Below are 19,174 nucleotides of genomic sequence, written 5' to 3' on the forward strand. Positions count from 1 at the left end.
GAAATCATTTATTCGTGGTTCACACCTTACTGAACATCAAAGAATTCACACTGGCAAAAAACCCTTTGAATGTAAATAATGTAGAATGGCCTTTACACAGAGTTCACATCTTTCTCAACATCAGAGACTTCATACTGGTGAGTAACCCTACATATGTAATGAATATGGAAAGTCCTTTATTCGTGGTTTTCAACTTATCGAACATCAGAGAATTCATACTGGTGAGAAACCCTATGTATGTAATGAATGTGGGAAAGCCTTTCATTATGGTTCACAGCTTTCTCCACATTATAGATTTCCTACTGGTTCAATTCAGTTCAGTCGCTCAGTCGTGTCCGACTCTTTGCGACCCCATGAATCGCAGCACACCAGGCCTCCCTGCCCATCACCAACTCCCAGAGTTTACCCAAACCCATGTCCATCGAGTCGGTGATGCCATCCAGCCATCTCATCCTCTGTTGTCCCGTTCTCCTCCTGCCCCCAATCCTTCCCAGCATTAGGGTCTTTTCCAATGAGTCAACTCTTTGTGTGAGGTGGCCAAAGTATTGGAGTTTCAGCTTCAACATCAGTCCTTCCTATGAACACCCAGGACTGATCTCCTTTAGGATGGACTGGTTGGATCTCCCTGCAGTCCAAAGGACTCTCAAGAGTCTTCTCAACACCACAGTTCAAAAGCATCAATTCTCCGGCGCTCAGCTTTCTTCACCATCCAACTCTCACATCCATACATGACTACTGGTGAAAAGCCTTATAAATGTAAAGATTGTGAGATGTTCTTTACTCTTGGCTCACAACTTACTGAACATCAAAGGATCCATACAGGTAAGAAACCACATGAATGTAAGCAGTGTGGAAAGTTCTTTAACTATGGCTCACAGCTTATTCGACATCAGAGGACTCATACTGGTGAGAAACCGTATGAATGTGAAGAATGTGGGAAATCATTTATTTGTGGTTCACACCTTACTGAACATCAAAGAACTCTGGTGAAAAACCCTTTGAATGTTAGGAATGTGGGAAAGCCTTTATTCGTGGCTCATATCTTAATCAGCATCAGGGAATTCATACTGGTGAAAAACCCTATGAATGTAAAGAATGTGGAAAGGCCTTTGCTTATGGCTCACAACTGTCTTGACATCAGAAAATTCATACAGGTGAGAATCCCTAGGAATGTAAGCAGTCTGGGAAGATCTTTATTTTGTGCCTCACAACTTAATTTACATCAGATTTTTCATACTGGGAACCATATGAATGTAAGGAATGTGGTAAGACTTATTGTAGCTCACAGCTAACTTACTATCAGAGAGTTAATACTGGTAAGAAACATACAAATGTAAGTAATGTGGGAAGGCCTTTAATTGGGGATCACAACTTAACATAAGAGAATTCATTCTGGTGGGAAGCCTTATAAATGTAATGCATATGGTAAGGACTTTAGATGTCATTCACACCTTACTCAACATCAGAAACCTCATAATGGAGAAAGACTGTGTGAAAAATTAATTTAGTAAATCCTTTCCATGTTTATCCACAACATTCAACTTTGGAATATCAGAAAATTCAAATTATGAATAAGAGTATCCTTTTTTACTTAAATTCATGAATAACTCACCTTCAGAGATTTTGTAGTTTAAAAAGGCTAGATTAATATAAGTGCAAAATTACTTTCCATCATATTTCAATCTTTGCTAGACAGTGATTCATATGAGAGAGAGCTCAACCCTAAAAGGTAGGGTTCTCTTGTTCAGCATCATTTGAGTTCCACCATTTACTGTCTGGGTGTTCCTTTGGGAAAGTTACTTAATCCCTGTTTGTTTTAGTTTCCTCCTTAACAATACATTGATATCACATTTTTCATCATAGTTTTCTGCAGTTTAAAGGAGTAAATACATATAAACCCTTATAGAAATGTGAACTACATAGTTAATGCTTAGTAAATGTTACCTTTTATTGTAAAGATTACTTTTATTTTGTGTTTTAATCATATTACAGAAAAGAGAAGGAGACTTTACAAATACATTTAGAGTGAAATGTTAGTTATTCAGTCATGCCTGACTCTTTGCAGCCCATGGACAATAGCTTTCCAGGCTCCTCTGTCCATGGAATTCTCCAGGCATGAATACTGGAGTGGGCTGTCATTCCCTTCTCTGGGGGAATCTTCCCAACCCAGGGATCAAACCCAGATCTCCCACATTGCAGGCAAATTCTTTACCATCAGGGCCACCAGAGACAAATACAGTACACAAGGTAAATCTTTCATCATTTTTACTAAGTGTCAGATAAATCATTTTGGAACAAAACATTCTAGTATAATTAGTGTGCAATTATACCTTGTTCTGAATCAAAATTCTTGCTAAAAGGGACCCCTAAGGGGAGAGAAATATTTTGCTCTTAAAAATAAAGCTGCTTTTGAACATTTTTGTATAAGTTTTTGCATGAACATAAATTTCCATTTCTCTGGTATAAACATTTAAGAGAGTAGTTTTAAATGAATGTTTCTCTTATAAGAAATGGACAAATCATTTTCCAAAGTGGCTTTTCCATTTTATATTTCCACCAGGAACATGAGTGACCCAGTTTTTCTCTGTAGCTCTACCAGCCTTTGGCTTTTTCACCACTTTTTACCTTAGTCATTCTGATAGGTGTGTAGTGATAATCTCTTTGTGGTTGTAATTTCCATTTTCCTAGTGGCTAATGATGATGTGCTCTTTTGCCATCTCTACCCCTTTGTCTTTTACTCCTTCATTTTTTAGTTGTATCTTTTTTTAAAAAAACTGTTGGGATTGTGAGAGTGCTTTCTTTATTCTAGATGATACTAGTCCTTTGTTGGATATGTGGTTTGCAAAAAATTTTCTCAGTGGATACCTTACCTTTTCATCCTTTTAGCAAGGCCTTTTGAAGAGCAAAAGTTTTTAATTTTGATAAGGTCTGGCTTATTACTTTTTACTTTCAGGGATCTTGGTTTTGGTGTCAACTGTAAGGACTCCTTGTCTAGCTCCAAATCTCAGAGATCTTCTTTTATGTTTTCCTTAAGTTTTCATGGTTTTATGTTTTGCAGTTAAGTGATCCATTTTGAGTTAATATTTGCATATATTATAAGCTTTAGCTTCATATTCTTGTTTGTTTTGGCTTATGGGTGTCCAGTTGTATATTGGGAATTCCTAGTAATGTACTTTCACAGCCTTGAGAAATTTGAGAAATCACAGAAATAGCACCTGGAAACACAGCATATATTAAGAAACCATGTTAATGATTATCTTTCATGTTTTTCTTAAGAATAATTGCCTTGTTACAAACCCCAAGGCCAGACCCAGAAGGGAGTATGACTGGGATCATGAAAGCATGGACCTTGGAACACTGGGTTGGCACCAGGCATGATTGCTGCCTAAGCACTTGCTAATTGTTCCCAAGACTAGCCCAGAAGGGAACGGCTGGGGTAAACACAAGGAGATCTGGACTATGTCAGTGTAGTCCGTGACATTTAGGAGTACGTGATTAACACAGCATGTATCTTGAGAAAGATAAGATCTGAGAAAGACTTGTAGTCTGGAATTAGGAATAAAAGCTGGACTCAGAGTGGACTCTGCACCTCAGTCCAATAGAGGCTGAAGTTCCCCTGACCCATTGCACCAGATTTTGTGTTCTATTCTCATCACTTGCTCCCAGACCATTAGGGCAATAATTGGTGCCCAATGTGGGGCTGGAGCGAAAGACTGCTACCAGAGAAAGAAACTACAGCGATGCAGAGCCTGGGACGGTTGAGAGGCCTCTGAAAATTCCCGCTAGTAAGTCCTTCAGGCATTTAATCAGGGTTAAAATGGGAAATGTTGAGAGTGCAGAATACTATCGCCCGTATATTTGTTTATTAAGACAGCTCTTGAAAGCAGGAGGAGCTTCTGTTAGTGAAGGGTGATTATTAGAATTGTTGCAAGCAGTGGATAAATATTGCTGCTGGTTCCCATCAATAGGGGCCTTAGATTTGAAAGTCTGGGAAAAGGTTGGAGCTGAGTTAAAGAAAGAACATGCAAAAGGAACTCTGCTCCCTTTTTCTATTTGGGGTATGTGGGTGTTAATTAAGTCAGTACTGGAACCTTTGCAGACTTCTGATTCTTTTGATGAAGGTGATGATGACTCTTGAAAAACTTCAAAGTCCAGAATATGTAGAGTCTGAGGGAAAGGGCAAGTCATCTGCAAAACTTTGCTACCTCGGCTCCCAAGGAGGATGATGAGGGATTTTTTCCTCCTCCTCCTTCCCCTTGTCCTCCACCACCCACGTGCATTTGCAGGGAACATCTTCAGTCCAGAGTCTATGCCCACTCCTCATTTTTCATCCATATAGAAAGGAATTTTGCCAGCACAACGGGAAGGAGATTTGAAGACTTTTCGTACTGCCTTTCCTGTGACTATTCATGAGAGCTCCTGGTGTCAATCCTAACAACCCTAATGGAGTCTATGAGGCTATTCACGAACATTTTCCTTTTAAAATCCTAAAGGAATTAAAACAAGCAGTACAAAATTATGGTGTAAATTCTCCATTCACGGTGGGAATAGTTCAGGGTGTGGCAGAGGGCAATCGCCTCATTCCAGCAGGTTAGTGGACATTAGCAAAAACAGTCCTAGCCCCAGGGGAATTTCTTCAATTTAGAACTTGGTGGCAGGATCATGCTGAGACTCTGGCTACACCTAATCACACTCATAATATCCCTATTTCATTGGAACAACTTATGGGGATAGGTCCACAGGGGAGAGTGCAAGATCAAATACATATGAATGATCAAGCCATAGAACAATTGCGAAGGTGTTGCTTGAGGACCTGGGAAAAAATAGAGTCAAAAAGCCAGACTTCTGTTTCCTTTCAAATAATTCTCCAGGGGCCTAAGGAGCCCTATACTGAATTTATTGCCTGATTACAAGAGGCAATCCAACAGCAAGTTACAAATGCCGAGGTGGCAGATGTCATATTACAATTGTTGGCTTATGATAATGCCAACACTGATTGCAAGAAAATAATGAACCCTTTTAAAGGAAACGCTAGTTTGAATGATTATGTTAAACTATGCCAGGGAGTGGGAACTGAATCCTTTAAAGCTGATTTATTAGCTCAGGCTATGGCTTGAGCCAATAGCCGATTTACGACTTTCTAAATTCCCTCAGCACTTGTTTTAATTGTGGGAAACGTGGACATACAAAAGTTGAATGTAAGTTCAAAAAGGGAACTTTCAAAAAGGTAATTCACAAAAGGGGAATGTCCCTGGCCTCTGCCCAGAATATAAAAAGGGAAATCATTGGACAAATCAATGGCATTCTAAATTTCATAAGGATGGCTCCCCACTTTCCGGAAACTGCCTCCAGGGCAAGCTCCCAGCCCCAACAAACAAGGGAGCCTATCCTGTTCAGACGCCACAAATGTCTCCCAACTACTCCTGCCAGCAACAACAGTCAGAATTACCATGCCATGTCATGGAATTATCCCTAGCAACCCAAGGAAACACAGCCCTTGATATTAGTAGTAGTCAGGATATTATTGTTACTCCTGGAGAGACACCAACTATTATTTCAACAGGAATATTTGGACTGCTTCCACAGGGACAGTTGGATTATCGTTAGGAAGATCGGGACTGACTTCCCAGGGAGTTCAAATTCACACCGGAGTTATAGACAATGATTATGAAGGAGAATTGAAGGTTATGGTCTCTATCACTCTTCCCTGGAAGGTTTCTAAAGGGGATAGAATTGCTCAGCTTTTAATTCTACCTTATGTGGATATGGGACATTCAAACAAAAAGCGTGGCTCCGGGGGATTTGGAAGCACAGTCCAGGCTGTTATTTTTCTCACTGAAAAGATTTCGGAATCCAGACCCACTTGTCAAGTCAATGTAAGTGGCAAAAACTTTCAAGGTTTAATAGATACTGGAGCTGATGTTTCTATCATGTTTCTATCATCTATCTGCTCTCAACATTAGCCTAAAGCATGGCCAACTAGGCCTGCTCCAATATCTATTTTAGGTCTGGGACAGGCACAAGGACTAAAAGTGCTATGGTATTGTCTTGTTCAGGGCCTAATAAACAACCAGCTACTATCTAACCTTATATTGCTGATATACCTATCAATCTATTGGGTTGTGATCTCTTGGAACAATGGCATGCTGAGATACATATTCCTCCAAATGAATAGAGTGAGGTCAGTCACCAAATTATGTTCAATCAAGGTTATATACCAGGATTGGGACTGGGCAAAAATCAACAAGGAAGAATTTATCCTTTGGTTCCTCAAGATTTTAAACTGCCCCCTTTTCATAGTGGCCACTGCTCATATTAATCTTCCTCCACCCACACCCATACTTCTTAATTGGAAAACTGATCAACCTGTGTGGATAGAGCAGTGGCCCCTAAAACAAGACAAATTGGAGGCTTCACATGAATTAGTTAATGAACAACTTAACAAGGGACATATTATTGAGTCCTTTATCCCTTGGAATTCTCCAGTGTTCATTATACAAAAGAAATCTGGTAAATGGCGAATGCTTACTGATCTGAGAACTGTTAATGCTGTTATTGTTCCAGGGGGTGCTTTACAGCCTGGCCTACCTAATCCTAGTATGATTCCAAAAAATTGGCATTTGTTTGTTATTGATCTCAAAGATTGTTTTTTCACTCTTCCTTTACACCCTGATGATCAATCTAGATTTGCCTTTTCAGTTCCTTCCATTAATTTTAAAGAGCCACATAAAAGATTTCAATGGACTGTATTACCTCAAGGTATGCTTAACAGTCCCACTATTTGTCAAAATTTTGTAGCCAAGGCTTTACACCCAGTGCCACAGCAATTCCCTCATGCATATATCATTTATTATATGGATGATATACTATGTGCCTTACCTGAAATTGATAACCTGCAGGAATTGTTTTTAAAGCTAAAGAAATGCTTGGAATGTGCTGGCTTGTATATACCTCCTGATAAATTACAATACACTGAACCTTTTCAGTACTTAGGAAATATAGTCACCTGTACAACAAACCACAAAAGGTGCAAGTATGCCGAGACTCAATTAAAACTCTAAATGACTTACAAAAATTAGTAGGAGATATTAACTGGATTCGACCTAAGTTAGCGATTCCAACTTATTGTTTATCCCATTTATTTTCTCTATTAAGAGGAAATCCAGAGCTTAATAGCTCCTGACAGCTAACTCCTGAGGCTGAGAAAGAACTAACAATTATAGAAGAACCTGTACAAAACTGCCAAATAGACAGAATAGACCCTTTAGAGCCTTTCCAGTTGTTTGTCTTTCCTACCCCTCATTCCCCTACTGGGTTGATTATGCAAACTCCTTTAATAGTTGAATGGATATTCTTAGCTAATTCACAAACAAAATCTACTACCCCTTATTTAGATATGATAGCCACTATAATTCTAAAAGGAAGAGAGTGTGTTCAACAGCGTACTGGACATGATCCCTGCCTTATTTGCACTATACTAACCTCCAAAGAATTAAAACATTCTCTTCAAAATTCATTATCTTGGCAACTAGCTTTAGCTGACTATGTTGGACAAATTGACAACCACTATCCTGATTTGCCTATCTTGCAGCTTTTAAAACAAACAAGGTGGATTTTGCCTAGAATTACTAGTGTCAACCCTGTTCCGTCTGCTCCTCTCATTTTTACAGATGGCACTAGCCGAGGAAAAGCAGGATATGCAAGCGCATTTATGCTAGTTATTGAAACACGTGAATATTCTGCACAACAAGCAGAAATTCTGGCTGTTACACATGCATTACAAAATATTCCCCTAGCAGTTAATATCTTATCTGATTCTTAATATTCTGTACATGTCACTAAACATATAGAAACAGCAACTATTAAGGATACTATCCCATCCACATTGTATACACTTTTTACAAATTTACAACAGGTGATTAGACACTGACAGTTTCCATTCTACATTACTCATATTTAGGCTAATACTAATTTACCAGGGCCTTTAACAGAAATAAATGCTCAAGCCAATGCCCTTTTATTTACAGCCTTTACAGAGGCATCAGCCTTTTATGACCTGACACACTGTAATTCAAAATGTTTAAAAACCAAGTTTCATATCACTTTGACTCAAGCTTAACGTTGTGCAGACTTGTCCTACATGTCAGATGGTTGTGATAACCACCACTCCAAGAGAAGATGGGGGAGTTAATACCCGTGCCCTGAAGCCAAATCAGATCTGGCAGATGAACGTAACTCACATTCCATCCTCTGGAAAGCTTGCTTATGTGCATGTCATGGTTGATATTAACTCAAAATTTATCTGGACAACTGCTTGCTCTGGAGAATATACAAGACATGTTATTTCACATTTGCATAGTTACTTTGCTACTATAGGCCTCCCACTAAATATAAAAACAAACAAACAATGGCCTGGCTTACACTAGTTCTGCTTTTAGAGATTTTTTAAAGGCTTGGTCTATAAAACATCATACAGGAATCCCCTATAATCCCCAAGGACAAGCTATTGTAGAATGAGCTAACATATCTCTTAAAGAAATGTTACAAAAACAAAAAGAGGGAGATGGAATGTCACTTCCCCCACAGCAAAAGTTATATAAAGAATTATTTACTCTAAATATTTTGCTTCAAGATAATGATTTCACTGCAGCAGAATGACATTTTACAAAGGAACAAAAAGAAATTCGCCCCAAACCACCTGTTTGGTGGTATGATCCAGTAATGCGCTCATGGCTTAGGGGAATCTGATGACCTGGGGAAGGGGTTTCACTTGAGTTTTGCCAGGTGATTCAGAAACACCTGTTTGGGTTCCCTCACATCATCTGAAACCATATCATGAGTGAACTCCCACAGAAGAGATGCTTCGCATAGGACGTGGAGCCCCCCAGTAATGAGTTTCAAGGGCCTGAGTCTGAAACAAACATAACGATTCCCCTCCCATTGACAAATTGGAACAAGATCCCCACTTGGGGACAAATTAAAAGATTAACACAGAAATCAGAGGTGATCTTAGAAAATAAAGGGGAAACTGTCACTGCTAACAATCTGGCTGTTGCCATGTTTGCACTTATCACCACCGCAGTGAGTATACCCTTAGCAACAGCTGCATCTAAAAATTATACTTATTGGGCATACATACCTAACCCCCCATTACTAAAACCCGTTGGTTGGGGGGATTCTATGATCCCCATTTATATTAATGATTCTTCCTGGATACCAGGACCTGAAGATACATGCCTTCCTCTTTTTAAACAAGAGGAAGGGACTCCCTCCAATGTTACTTATAGGTATGAATCCTGGCCAATTTGTGTAGGACCAGCTACAGGATGTCTTATTATCTATGCAAGCCTGGCTGTCCACTGATTCTTTAAATAGCAACTATACTAAGGTTCAGTTACATGTTCTCTCTGGTCGGAGTTTTGCTTATAACAACTCAGAACCCAATAATGATACCAAATCAGACAGACCTTTATGCAAGCATCACAAGCTGTGGACTGAAAAACAAGATTGTATTAAGTGGGATAATTGCCGTGGGACTGAGGGAGTAATTTTGATTAAGGGTTCCTATGGAATTGTATGGGACTGGTCCTCTAAGGAGTCAGTGAGTCAGTCGGTTCAGTTGCTCAGTCATGTCCGACTCTTTGTGACCCCATAGACTGCAGCATGCCAGGCCTCCCTGTCCATCACCAACTCCCAGGGTTTACCCAAACTCATGTCCATTGAGTCGGTGATGCCATCCAACCATCTCATCCTCTGTCATCCCCTTCTCCTCCTGCCTTCAATCTTTCCCAGGATCAGGGTCTTTTCAAATGAGTCAGCTCTTCGCATGAGGTGGCCAAAGTATTGGAGTTTCAGCTTCAACATCAGTCCTTCCAATGAACACTCAGGACTGATCTCCTTTAGGATGGACTGGTTGAATGTCCTTGCAGTCCAAGGGACTCTCAAGAGTCTTCTCCAACAGCTTCTCCAACAGACTTCCCTGGTGGCTCAGAGGGTGAAGCGAGACTCAGGTTCAATCCCTGGGTCAGGAAGATCCCCTGGAGAAGGAAATGGCAACCCACTCCAGTATTCTTGCCTGGAGAATCCCATGGGCAGAGAAGCCTGGTAGGCTACAGTCCATGGGGTCACAAAGAGTCGGACATGACTGAGTGACTTCACTTTCACTTTCCCCAACAGCACAGTTCAAAAGCATCAATTCTTTGGCACTCAGCTTTTTTTATAGTCCAACTCTCACATCCATACATGACTACTGGAAAAACCATAGCTTTGACTAGATGGACTTTTGTTGGCAAAGTAATGTCTCTGCTTTTTAATACCCCTAAGGGGTATGCAGTCTCTAATTGCTCTCATCAAAATCAGTTCTGCAATCCTCACAAAAGGCTGCATTGGCAGGTGCATAGAGTCTTTGACCATACTAATATTACCACTGATTCAGATCATCCAATTATATGGCATGGTAATGGCACATCACCTCCCTTTCCACAATTGGATCAAGGAAGAGGGCAAGGAGAGATTTGAAAATTGGCTTTAAGTCTTAAAAAATTCCAAATTTGGGATGGACATTATTCCGATAAAACTAATTATTCATTGACATTTAATACCAGTACAAACTGGACATTTTATATTCAGGCTTGTACGAGAGATCCTTATGTACTCTTGAAAGAAACTGTTTCTATCAATGAAAGTGTACAAGAACTTTCTTGCCAGGATTGCAAATTATATACTTGCTTAAATTCTTCATTTTATAATTCTAATCACTGCTTCCAGTAAATCAAACCAGACCTTGGGAAGACTCCCCTGAAACACACGCTCTTTTAAAGGTTATAAAGAAAGTACTACAATGTTCCAAAAGGTTTATTGGACTCTTTATAGCAGCTGTTGGAATTATTGCTGTAGCCACGACCACAGTAGTAGCTGGGATGGCACTGCATGAAACTATACAAACGACTTCATTTGCACAGCAGTGGCACCAATATGCAAGTTCTGCCTGGGGAAATCAAACCCACACAGACCAAGAAATTAATGAATGATTGATTGATTTAGAAAATGCAGTTCTCCTACTAGGGGATGAAGTACAAAATTTAAAATTACAAATTCATCTTAAGTGTGATTGGAATATCTCTTCATTTTGTGTCACACCTCATATGTATAATCAAAGTGCATATACTTGGTATCAATTATCTAAACATTTGAGAGGACCTGTTAGTAATAATCTGTCCTTAGATATTTCCCAATTACAGGCTACTATTTCTAATATGCAGAATGCTCACTTATAATTACTCCCAGAAACTGACTTATTTGAAGAAATTGAGGAAAGCTTACATAAACTTAACCCCATGATGTGGATTAAAACTTTAGGAGGAGGATTGCTTGGTACTATAATATCAGGATGTATATTTTTAACTGTTTTATGTCTAGTCCTCAGATGCATGAGAGAAACCATCTGAGAATTGATGAAGAAAGAAGTTGCTTGGATGGCATATCTACTGCAAAAACAAAAAGAGGGAGATGTAGTGGGAATTCCTAACAATGTATTTTCACAGCCTTGAGAAATTTCACAAAAACAGCACCTGGAAACACAGCATGTTAGAAACTGTGTTAATGATTATCTTTCATGTTTTAAGAATAATCACCTTGTTACAAACCCCAAGGCCAGACCCAGAAGGGAGTATGACTGGGTTCATGAAAGCATGGACCTTGGAACACCAGCTCGCTGCCAGGCATGAACACTGCCTATGTACTTGCTAATTGTTCCTAAGACTAGCCCAGGAGGGAACGGCCTGGGGTAAACACAGGAGATCTGGACTATGTCAGTGTAGTCCCTGACATTTAGGAGTAGGTGATTAACACAGCATGTGTCTTGAGAAAGATAAGATCTGAGAAAGACTTGTAGTCTGGAATTAGGAATAAAAGCTGGACTCAGAGTGGACTCTGCACCTCAGTCTTAGAGTGGCTGCAGGTCCTCTGACCCATTGCACCAGATTTTGTGTTCTGTCTTCATTCTCATCACTTGCTCCCGGACCATTAGGACTACACAGTTGTTCTGGTACTATTTGTTATATAAAGGCTATCTTTATTTGAACTGATTTTGTGCCTTTATATTTGTTTTATGTCTATTTCTGGATTGTCTATTCCTTTCTCTTGATCTATGTGCCAATCCCTCTGCCAGTACCACCCTGTCTTGTTTATTGTCATTAAGTCCGGGAGTTGGTGATGGACAGGGAGGCCTGGTGTGCTGCGGTTCATGGGGTCGCAAGGAGTCGGACATGACTGAGCGACTGAACTGAAACTGATAGGATGTCAATATTGGGTAAGTGACTCATCCTCATCCCACTTTACCTTTTTAAAATTGACTTAACTATTCTAGGTCTTTTCATATAAACTGTAGAATAAACTAACCTATATCTACAAAAAAAAAAAAAAAAGCTTGCTGAGTTTTAATAGAATTTCAATTTGGGGATAATTGATGTCATTACTGAGTCTTCCAATCCATGAACATGTCTCTCCATTTTTAGGTCTTTATTGTGGGTTTAATTGTGTTCCCCCAAATATTCAAATCTTAACTCTTAGTACCAGTGAATGCAACCATATTTGGAAATAGAGACTTTGCAGATACAATCAAATTAAGGTGCGATTGTATTGGATTAGAGTAGGCATAACTCTAATGACCAGTATCCTTATAAAAGGGAAGTGTGACCACAAACACATAGGGAAAGCCATGTGGAATGAAAGGCAAGGTTGGAATGATGCATCTATAAACCAAGGAACAGCTTGGATTACTAATAGCTATCAGAAGCTGGAAGGGGCAAGAATCATCCCCCAGGGTCTTTAGAGAAAGCATGGCCCTGCCAATACCTTGATTTTAGACTGTGCGAAAATAAAGTTTAGTTGTTTTAAACTAAATTTGTGGTAATTTGTTATGGAGCCCTATAAAACTAATATAGTCATTGATTTATTAGGATTTGCAATTTTGGGCATACACATCTCATACATGGTTTATAAGTGTATACGTGTTTCATTTTCTTTGGAAATGTTATAAATGGTGTTTTTGTTTTTACCTATTCATCGCTAGTACATACAAAGAATACTGGAGTGGGTTGCCATTTCCTTCTCCAATGCATGAAAGGGAAAAGTGAAAGTGAAGTCGTTCAGTCGTGTCTGACTCTTAGCGACCCCATGGACCATAGCCTACTAGGCTCCTCCGTCCATGGGATTTTCCAGGCAAGAGTACTGGAGTGGGGTGCCATTGCCTTCTCCATGTGTACATATACATATATACAAATCAGTATACAAATTATTAATATAATTAGTTCTATAGCAAAGTCATAGATTATAATATCAACATAATTTGTATATGGATTGCAAATAACTTGTATATTGATCTTGTAATCTATGATCTTGCTGCAGAACTCATTAATTAGTTCTTAAAAGCTTGATTTTTTAGTACATTCCTTGGAATTTTCTACATAGACAAATCATGTTGGCTATAAGCCAGGACAGTTTTTTTCTTCTAGTCTCATATGCCTTTTTTCTTTTCTTGCCTTATTTTGGTGGCTATTACTTCCAGTGCGATGTTGAGTAATAAGTGGTGCAAGCACAGGAGAAAACATTCAATCTTTTACCATTAAGTATTATGTTAGCTATAGGTTTTGTGTAAGTGCTCTTTTTTAAATAGAAGGAATTCCCTTCTGTTCCTAACTTCCTGAGGTATTATGTTTTTTTAAATCATGAATGGATGTTGGATATTATCAAATGCTTTTTCTGCAGCAATTGAACTTTTTCTGAGGCAGTTAATCATAGTATTTTTCCTCTTCAACCTGTTAATATGGTGGATTATATTGACTTTTTAAAATGCCAAACCTGTCTTGTATACACCTATAATAAATCCCACTCAGTCATGTTGTATAACTTCCTTGCTGTATTTGATTTGCTAACATTTTCTTGATGATTTTTGTGTCAAAAATTATATGCGCTTTTCCCCCTAGTCTTTGTCTCATTTGGGAATCAGTGTAATAATGGCCTCATAAAACGAGTTGGGAAGTGTTCCTTATATTTTCTGGAAGAAGTTGTGTAAAATTTGTGTTCATTCTTCAAATGTTTTTGAAAAACTTCCAGTGAAGACACCCGGGCCCAAGGATTTCTTTTGGGGGAGCTTCACGATATAGATTCAATTTCTTTAATGGTTATTTGGGATAACTTTCATTTTTTCATTTTCATTGAGATTTAGTAGTTTGTGGGGTTTGTCTTTGTTTTGGGTGTTTTTGTTTTGTTTTTTCCCTGCCACATGGCTTGCAGGATCTGTTTCCTAACCAGCAATTGAATCTAGGCCATGGCAGTGAAAGCACCAAATCCTAGCCAGTAGACCACATCCTTAGTAGTTTGTGTGTTTTGAGAAATTTAGTACAATTAGTTCTACACTTGAAAATTTTCAACACCACTCCCCTAATAAAATTTTTGAAGTTCATTCTGTGAGGCTGGTAGCATAGCCCTAGTTTGAAAATGAAACAGGAGCAGATAATAATAGATTTTTGCTGTAAATGATAATAAATACTCTAAGTAAAATATAAATAACATCTAACATACAATTAAAAGAATACAAAGGATATCACTTTCCAGAATGTCTAAGATGTATCTTTTTTAGATTAATTCTGGAGTTTAGGAATTATCTTTCCAAGAAATGTTTATGGTGGAAAAATGACTTGACACAGCCTCAAGTCATTTTCATTATCTTAATGTGTGGTTTTGGAATATGATATGTTTTTCAAGCTTCTTTGAGGGTGACCCAAATAAAGAAATACATTTTACATGTTATTTCCAGTACAAAAAAAATTTAAATTAATATTTCAAATAATACTGTTTCTTGGAGAAGTTCACTGAAACCACATTTGATTGAATGCTTAATACTTGGCTTAAGACAAATGCACACAATTAAAAACAATTCTGGTATACAAAAAATAATCTGAGAAATTTTTTCTTTTTTTTTGATAGATTTTGTTAAATGATTTCAAAGTTTTTTTCATCATGAAACTTGAGGGTTTTTTCCTTGAGATAGGAACTCTTTATTTTCTTTTTAGATATAATTGACATAAGTGCTATTTTAGTTTCAGGTGTATAACATGTTTGTTCAATACTTGCATATATTTCAAAATGATCACCAAATAAGTCTAGTTAACATCTGTCACTAGATGGAGAAATTGTGGAAAAAGGGGATCCTCCTATACTGTTGGTGGGATGTAAATTGGTGCAGCCACTAGAGAGAACAGTGTGGTGGTTTGTTAAAAAGAACTAAAAATAGAGCTACCATATGATCCAGCAATCCCATTCCTGGGCATATATCTCAAGAAAGCTCTAATTCAAAAAGATACATGCACCCCAATGTTCAAAGCGGAAATGTTTACAATAATCAAGACATGGAAAACCTAAATGTTCACTGACAGATGAATACATAAAGAAGATGTGGTACATGTATACAATGGAATACAACTCAGCCATAAAAAGAGATGACAATGCCATCTGCAGCAACATTGATGGACCCAAAAATTATCATAATAAGTAAGTCAGAAAAACAAATACTGTGTGTTATCTCTTATACGTGGAATATAAAATATGATACAAATGATATACAAACCAAACAGACTCAGAACAGATTTGTGGTTACCAAGGGGCGGGGGGTAGAGGAGGGATGGAGTGGGAGTTTGGGATTAGCAGATGCAAACTATTATATATAAAGTGGATAAACAAAATGGTCCTTCTGTATAGCAAAGGGACTATATTCAATATCCTGTAATAGGGAATTACCCGGCACTCCAGTGGTTAGGATTCCATGCTTCTGCTGCAGGGGCACAGGTTTGATTCCTGGTCGTGGAACTAAGATCTGGCAAGCTGCATGGTGCAGCCAAAAAAATAACATCCAGTAATAAGCCGGAATGGAAAAGAATATGAGAAAGAATATATGTAGACATATAATTATGGCTTCCCTGGTGGTTCAGATGGTAAAGAATCTGCCTGCGATGCAGGAGACCTAGGTTCAGTCCCGTGGTCAGGAGTATTCCCTGGAGAAGGGAATGGCAACTCACTCCAGTATTCTTGTCTGGGAAATCCCATGGATAAAGGATCCTAGTGGGCTATAGTCCATGGGGTCACACAGAGTTGGGCACGATTGAGCAACTAACAAGAAAGAAAGAAGATACATATAACTGAAGCACTATTGTACAGCAGAAATCAACACAACATTTTAAATCAACTATACTTAAAACTTTTTTAAAAAAGCATAAAATTACCTAATTATCCAACTTTAAATGTGGGGGAAAAATGGCAATAAACCAAAAGAAAATACAAACAAGGGAATAATAAAGATAAGAATAAAAAATAAACCTATATATTGGAGAAGATTAACAAGGTCCCAAATAGGTCTTTGTGTTATCATATACCAAAAACTATGTTAATCAAGAAATCAATCCTGAATATTCATTAGAAGGACTGATGCTGAAGCTGAAGCTCCAATACTTTGGCCACCTGATGTGAAGAGCTGACTCATTAGAAAAGACCCTGATGCTGGGAAAGATTGAAGGCAGGAGGAGAAGGGGATGACAGAGGATGAGATGGCTGGATGGCATCACTGACTCAATGGACATGAGTTTGAGTGAACTCCAGGAGATGCTGAAGGACAGGGCAGCCTGGCGTACTGCACTCCATGGGGTCGCCAAGAGTTGGACACGACTGAGCGACTGAACAACAACCATCAAGATCATGTACGTATTACAGGAAATAATAAATTAATTGACAGATTGAATAAAGACCCTCTCCCATCAGTTCGATACATATATGTTAATCTAATTTATGACTGCCAATAAGAAGGGAAATGATGGCCTTTTCATGTTCTGGAACAACTGGTGTACACACACACACATAAATTATAGTCTTTTATTTTTCAGAAAGATTGATTCCAAAAGATTTTATAACAACCAAAAATGTGGAAGGCAAAACTATAAACCTTTAAGGAGATAATGTAGGAGACTAAATTTAAGAACTTGGTGTAAGATATTGATTTCTTAAAACACAAAAAAAGAACAAGTCTTAAAATTTTTTTGAAATAAATCTAACATTAGAGAACTTCTACTTATTAAAAGATTCCCTAGAGAATGAAAAGACAAGCTTTCAACACATATGACTAACACAAGATAAACATCCAGAATATTTTTAATAAAATTCTATAAGACAATTTAAGAAAAAAATGAGCACATAACTTTAATATACATTTCATATTAGGCAAATGGCCAATAAATATTTCCAGATAAAGCCTTAATTAGAGAAATGCAAAGTAAAACCAAAATGAGATTTCGTCTCATATCCATCTACCAGATTGACCTAAATTTAAAATTCTGACAATTTCAAATGTTAGTAACGAATAAGAGTTGAAAAATCTCCTTTGGAAAATACTGCACATTGTCTAGTAAAGGTGATAATATTTGCATGTTCCAAATACCCTATGTTCAGTGATACAACATTCATAATATACATCCTAGAACAAAGGCTGGCAAACTATAGCCACCACCACCCCCCAGCTAAATCCTGCCACTGCCTGTTTCTGTAAATAAAGTTTTATTGGAACACAGTTACACTCATTGATTTTTATACATATAATTTTTATTTATTTATTTTTGGCTGTGCTGGGTCTTCATTGCTGTGTAGGCTTTTCTCTAGTTGTGGTGAGCAGGGGCTGCTCTCTAGCTGCAGTGCACAGGCTTCTCATGGAGTGCCTTCTCTTGTGGAGCACAGGCTCTAGGGTGCACAGGCTTCATTAACTGCTGCACATGGGCTCAGTAGTTGTCCTTTATTGTGCTCATCTTTGCATGAAATATTCCCTTGGTATCTCTAATTTTCTTGAAGAGATCTCTAGTCTTTCCCATTCTATTGTTTTCCTCTATTTCTTTGCACTGATCACCGAGGAAGGCTTACTTATCTCTTCTCACTCTTCTTTGTAACTCTGCATTCAAATGGGTATATCTTTCCTTTTCTCCTTTGCCTTTAGCTTCTCTTCTTTTCTCAGCTATCTGTAAGGCTTCCTCAGACAACCATTTTGTTTTTTGCATTTCTTTTTCTTGGGAATGGTCTTGATCCCTGCTTCCTGTCCAATGTCACAAACCTCCGTCCTTAGTTCTTCGGGCACTCTATCAGATCTAATCCCTTGAATCTATTTGTCACTTCCACTGTATAATCATAAGGGATTTGATTTAGGTCATACCTTAATGGTCTACTCGTTTTCTCTACTTCTTCAATTTAAGTCTGAATTTGGCAATAAGGAGTTCACGGTCTGTGCCACAGTCAGCTCCCGGTCTTGTTTTTCCTGACTGTATAGAACTTCTCCATCTTTGGCTGCAAAGAATATAATCAATCTGATTCAGTATTGACCATCTGGTGATGTCCATGTGTAAAGTCTTCTCTTGTGTTGTTGGAAGAGAGTGTTTGCTATGACCAGTACATTCTCTTGGCAAAACGCTATTAGCCTTTGCCCTACTTCATTCTGTACTCCAAGGCCAAATTTGCCTTGGAGTCTACTGCACAATTGCACTCATCTCACATGCTAGTAAAGTAATTTTCAAAATTCTCCAAGCCAGGCTTCAATAGTACGTGAACTGAGAACTTCCAGATGTTCAAGCTGGATTTAGAAAAGGCAGAGGAACCAGAGATCAAATTGCCAACATCTGTTGTATCATCAAAAAAGAGAGTTCCAGAAAAACATCTATTTCTGCTTTATTGACTATGCCAAAGCCTTTGACTGTATGGATCACAACAAACTGTGGAAAATTCTGAAAGAGATGGGAATACCAGACCACCTGACCTGCCTCTTGAGAAATCTGTATGCAGGTCAGGAAACAACAGTTAGAACTGGACATGGAAAAACAGACTGGTTCCAAATTGGGAAAGGAGTAGGTCAAGGCTGTATATTGTCACCCTGCTTATTTAACTTATATGCAGAGTACATCATAAGAAATGCTGGGTAGATGAAGCACAAGCTAGAATCAAGATTGCCAGGAGAAATATCAATAACCTCAGATATGCAGATGACACCACTCTTATGGCAGAAAGCAAAGAAGAACTAAAGAGCCTCTTGATGAAAGTGAAAGAGGGGAGTGAAAAAGTTGGCTTAAAACTCAACATTCAGACAACTAAG

General features: G+C 38.3%; 1 protein-coding gene and 1 pseudogene across 1 annotated transcript; one reads left to right on the top strand and one right to left on the bottom strand.

Annotated features, from left to right (window-relative positions):
- The window catches only part of LOC145515674 (uncharacterized), a 189,202-nt gene that overhangs the window by 104,607 nt on the left and 65,421 nt on the right, over positions 1–19,174 (bottom strand).
- On the top strand, positions 107–7,822 carry LOC145512382 (uncharacterized; annotated as a pseudogene). Its single transcript, XR_014058487.1, has 4 exons — positions 107–1,160; positions 1,242–1,491; positions 6,301–6,597; positions 7,671–7,822. The product of XR_014058487.1 is annotated as an uncharacterized LOC145512382 (transcript).

Source organism: Giraffa tippelskirchi, chromosome 7 (genome assembly GCF_054371585.1).
Source record: "Giraffa tippelskirchi isolate mGirTip1 chromosome 7, T2T-mGirTip1v1.2.pri, whole genome shotgun sequence".
NCBI lineage: Eukaryota > Metazoa > Chordata > Mammalia > Artiodactyla > Giraffidae > Giraffa > Giraffa tippelskirchi.